Raw genomic sequence first — 5,451 nt, 5'->3', positions numbered from 1 at the left:
CACATATCTGCTGATATAAACTAAAGAGAGAATGCATGAGGATTGAAAACAAAGGTTTTGGGTTTAGGTTAAGGTACCAGATAAAGATAAACTGGTCATCTAGGACGACAAAGAGTGGTAAAAGTGATGGTAAAAGACGTCCTAGATGTGTATGTCGATGCCTGCCTAAAATCAATGATGAGAAAATTAGATATCAATATTAAGTCCAAATATAGTGAGCTAGTATATCCTGTCAGAAAAAATCTCCATGAATAGAAGTCCTCTGGTGGGAGTTCGTAGTGCAAGTACTCTAGATACCGCCTAGTCTAGTGCTAGCCACAAATGAGCTATCATGCATAGTGTAGAAGTGTGCAGGTCTAAATCATCATAGTTTTGCGTCAAACATTCCTGAAAAATACTTAATGTCGAATAGGTTACATATTAAAATTTAAAAAGTACTTGAAATTTAAAAGCAAAAGCAGGAAAATAATTAGTACGGATAGACATCCTCCCCCAGACTTAAATCACACTGTCCCCAGTGTGAAAAATTTGGTGAAAAGATGGTGAATAAAAGCAAAATAAGATAAAATAAGATAAAAGAAAAGAAAATGATGATAGATTCCTGATGGTAGTGAAGTGCTGATCGATCACTCATCCTCCGAAGTGTCGTCTGCGAACTGGTGCTGCTCCTGTAAGAAGGTGACAACGCGCTCAAAGCGTCGTCCCTGTCTCTCAACTCTGCGCTCCAGATCGGAATGAGTGTGTGATGATGTAGATGATGAGGCGTGGCCGGTCGGAATGGATTGCTGAAAATGAGCACGGGCCGCAGCTGCATCACGCCTCGCCTTGGCCACTATGTACTGGCCAATGGTGAATGGTAGGCGAGGTACGGATGGCAGAAAATCATCGGATTCCGGAGTCCATCGAGGGCGTCCTCCGTTGCACAATCTCGGGATAGATGATGAAGGTAAACAGACTCGGTGCTCTTCGGTGCCAGTGCAATACTTGTAACCAAACCTGTGTGGATCGAAATCGGCACGAGAGATAGTGTGATCGCGAGAGAGATAAAGTAGATCATACCAGACATCGGGAAGTGGTTCGTCAGATGAGAAATCGAATCCTACAGCCTGTAGTATTGCTGTAATAGCACTCCCAAAAGCTGGAGTAGCGTCATCGCAACCATGTAAATCATGCTTCACCTTTACCATATTCTGCGATATGATCCAGGCAAAGCAGGCAAGTCGTGGATCATCCATAAACGGAATCTGAAGTGTAATGAGCTCAGTCTTCAAGACACCTCCCATGTTGGCTCTAGAGAAGATCGTGTGTGCTAAGAGTTTGTGCACAACTCTCACTGCTGGGTGGCTAAGAAGGGCTGACTTAGATCTCCCATTATCGTAAGCTCCATGACCCATCTCTCTCCATAGGTTAAGATCAGGTTCATCTTCAAGGTAGATACCATCAGTGTACGGAAGCTTAAGAGCTTCACAAACCTCGGAAATGGTGAGAGAATAAGGCTGTCCGCGGATAGAGAATGACAAGATGCCATCTGATGCTCTGGGGTTCCTCCTCTTCGTGTGGTGGAGTGTAACGGTCGCTAAAAGCTCACGGACTAGCTCAGGATAAGTTGGAAGGTTCAGCTCCAAGTAGGGTCTCAGTTTAAGTGCATCGATGTACCAGATCACATCCTCTCTGATTCCAAGCATCTCGAGTGTCTGATAATCAATGCAAGGCGTGGGTTTGATGTTCAGCTTCTTGAAACCCCTTGCATAGTCCACTCTCGGGTTTGTCTCCCTCCCAATGTATCGAATCTGTTGAGGCTCGTGAGGTGCTCGTGTTTCTCTTGAGTGCTGGAGCAATCTCATCACATAGCTTCTTCTTCTCGGTCTGGCTTGGTTCAGCATGTACTCTCCCATAGTAGCATCGTCGGGAATGTCATCGGAGCTGCCACCAGTTCGACGGCTCCTTCGGGATCTGGTTTCATCCATTTTCTGCAAAATGAAATGATTCTTGGAAAAAGAGTGAATTTGGGTGCTAATTTTAACACATTAAGATCTGTTATACTAATACTAGTATAAAGAGATTAATTAAAATTATTAGCAAACAAAATTGATATTAAATCAGAGAAATCAAGTAGTTCATGACTAAATTCGGATTTTTGATGTTCTCAACATAGAAATCTTCTAAAAATCGGTTTTTATGAGCAATTTCCTTGTGAATTCTAAAGATTACCCAATACTAATCACTAATCACACAAGACTAAATCAAATTCATCAATTTTGCTGCTCCAAATTTGATTTTTATGAAGCATGAAGAATCCATATTTCAAAAATCTCAATTCCTCTTAAGCTAGGTGCTAAAATCGATTTTTAGATAACCTAAATGGATAATCTATCATCCTTAAGCTATTTCCACCATCAATAGACCAAGATTATGGGTTTTTAAAGAAAACCCTAAGTTCAAAATCGAGTAAGAATGGTGAGTTGGAGGTTCATACCTTGCTTGAAAGAGAGAAAATGATGGCAGAATTGAAATCAGCTTTAAAAAAGAGTGAGGTTTGAGCAAAAAATCTCTTAAAAAGCTTAAGAACTGAAAAATGTGTTCTTTCTCCTAAATCTCTAAGTTTTTTGGAAGAGAAGAGAAGAAAGAGCTTTGATCCAAAAAGTTTTGTTTATTTTCTTTAAAAAGCGTTTTTTTGAAGCAAAAACGGAAAATTTCTGGAAATTTTTAAGTTTACGGGAACTTACCTGTTCTTGTTTGCACATTAGGAAAGTTTAAAACTTACGGAGGATCTTTTCGGGTTTTACCGGGAACATTTCGGGAAATCCCGGGAATCACCAGGCAGAAACGGGAATCACCAGGCAAAATCGGGAATCACCAGGCAACACCGGGAATCACCAGGCAAACATCAGGCAACACCGTGAATCACCAGGCAAACACCAGGCAACACCGGGAATCACCAGGCAAACACCAGGCAACACCGGGAATCAGCAGAAATCCGCGGAACCATCCCAACGACCAACGGCCGCGGTCAGGAGACGCGCGACCGCGGTGGATGAGGGCTCGGCCGTGGTCACATTTACGGTGCCGCGGTCGATGCACCGTTTTCCGCGGTCCCGTCTGTTGCGACCGCGGATCTTCCTCCTGCGACCTATTTTTCAATCTTCTCGTCTTTCCCGGGCCGAGCAGCTAAAGACCTACCTTTTTCTCCTTGGTTTTTCTAATTTTCTGATTTTTTTGTGTTTTTGTTTTATAAAATACCTAAAACTTAAAAAGAAAAAGAAAGCATAAATTCTAAAAAGGAAAAGAAAACTAAAAGAAAGAGTACCTAAATGGGTTGCCTCCCATTAAGCGCTTTTGTTTTAAAGTCGTTTAGCTCGACGTAAATATGAGGAATCAGGCTGATTTGAATGGCACTCCACTTGATGTGCCTTTGTCACTTCCCGTTGGTGGAGGTTTTACTTCTTCTCCTTGAAGAGAAGTCTTCTTACCTTTAATCTTCTTTCGGACTTTAATGTTGTTCAGAACCCTTTTTGTGTTTTCGATCAGCTCCTGGATTTGGTCCTCACTAGTTTCCGTTGCATCTGGTGGAATGATGATCTTGATCTTTGCAAAAGCTTTCGGCTTCTCCTTTTCTTTCTCTTTTGGCCTGTTTCCTTTACTTGGAAATTCATCTAAGATAGTAGGATAGTACCTTTTTCTGTCCACATTGAGGAAAACAGCATGCCGGTTTGCGTGATCGATAATTGCTCCTACTGTAGCTAGGAATGGTCTCCCGAAAATGAGTGGCCTCTCCTTGTCTTTATCCATCTCCAAGACTTGGAAATCTGCTGGAACAATCTTATCTCCCACTAGAACTTGTAGATCATGAATCGCCCCTTCAGTATCTTTTTGAGATGAATCTCCAAAAATAACCTTAACCGTCAATGTCTTTAAGGTTTTTATGCCCAATTTTTCAGCAAATGTCTTAAACATGATGTTGACATTGGCTCCGGAATCGCACAAGCAGTCTGTAAACTTGATTTCTGAAATGAAACATTGGAAAACAAAACGTCCCGGATCATCGGCTTTGGTAAGCCTTTGAAACAGTGATCGTTCGGGTACCTTAAACGGTGGCTGCTTGGGATCGATATCCTTGTACAGTGGTACAAAGATTGGGGTTTCTTCTTTCTTTCCATCGGTTCCGGACTCTTCTTCGGGCAATGTTGTTATGGCGTTGCAAAACTTCTTAGGGTTATCTTCAACTCTTCCTGGAAGAACTCCACTTTGCCTCTTCATAGAGTCGGCTGTTTGGGCGACTTGCACATCTAACTTCTTTACGTGCGAAGATAAAGATTCAAACTTACCATTCAAATCATTGTACATGCAGTCCACTTTCACATTCACGTCTTTAGATGCTTTCTCGTTCGTCATAACTAGCTGTTGGATTGACTGTTCAAGTCTACCGATTTGTGAAGCTAGCTGGTTCGTCGTGACTCCCTGCTGTTGTACAAATTGATTGTTAAAATTCGTACCTTGGTAGTTATATGGCTGTCGCGGTTGATATGGTACTATTCCTCCAAAGTTTCCACCTTGAAACTTGTTTTGGAATGATTTTTGTTGAGGTGGGTAGTACTGATCTTGAGGATTCTCCACATTTGGATTGCGGTAAGAGAGATTGTTGTAATTTGCATTCCGGAAGTTGTTGTTGAAGTTGTTGTTGGAGCGATTTTGGTATGGCACCAGTGCTCCTACGTAGTTCACATCTTCTTCTTGAAATGCTTGATTAAAGTGATCGATATCACCAGGTCCTTCCTCTTCTGCGCCATTGTTGGTTTCACATGCATGGATCGGTCGATTGTTGCTCTTCAGAAGCTGGCTCACCATGTTCTTCAACTCGGTTATCTCCTTGTTGTCTGTTCCGGCTTGCTTCATTGATCGATCATATTCAGGACAATCATTGCTATTGGCTTGAGCCAAATTTTCGATGAGGGCTCTTCCTTGGGTTATCGTCTTTTGCCCAAAATCTCCATTGCTAGCTGTATCAAGTGAAAGTTTGTATTTTGGTTGCAAACCTCGGTAAAATGTGCTCAGCAGGCTTGATCCATGAAATCCATGGTGAGGGCAATCACGTTCATACTCCTTAAAACGTTCCCAAGCTTCATAGAAAGATTCAGTTGGCCCTTGTTGAAAGGTTGAGATCTTCGTTCTCAAATTGTTCGACCTCGACTTAGTGTAGAAGTGGTTCAGGAAAGCAGTTCTACATTCTTCCCAATTAGTAATCGATCCTGCAGGCAAAGACTTCAACCAACGGTGAGCTTTATCTGCTAATGAAAAAGGGAACAATTTACACTTTAAATAGTCAGGTGGAACTTGGTTTGTTCTCATCATGCTGCAAATTTCTTCAAAAAGCTCGATATGGTCCATTGGGTGCTCAGAAGGAACTCCATGGAACTGGTTTTGCTTCACCAATGAGATGATTTGAGGCTTGAC

The 5,451-nt window shown here is 42.0% G+C and overlaps 1 non-coding gene across 1 annotated transcript; it reads left to right on the top strand.

Moving 5' to 3' along the window:
* The first annotated feature begins 5,068 nt into the window (after window positions 1-5,068).
* LOC112082484 lies at window positions 5,069-5,175 on the top strand. Its single transcript, XR_002897157.1, has one exon. It is a non-coding gene; the product is annotated as a small nucleolar RNA R71 (small nucleolar RNA).
* The last annotated feature ends 276 nt before the right edge of the window (window positions 5,176-5,451 follow it).

The sequence above is a fragment of the Eutrema salsugineum genome, unplaced genomic scaffold, assembly GCF_000478725.1.
Source record: "Eutrema salsugineum unplaced genomic scaffold, Eutsalg1_0 scaffold_1, whole genome shotgun sequence".
In the NCBI taxonomy this organism is placed as follows: domain Eukaryota; kingdom Viridiplantae; phylum Streptophyta; class Magnoliopsida; order Brassicales; family Brassicaceae; genus Eutrema; species Eutrema salsugineum.
The sequence above is the reverse complement of the archived record's forward strand: the minus strand, read 5'-3'. Positions and strand labels throughout refer to the sequence as shown.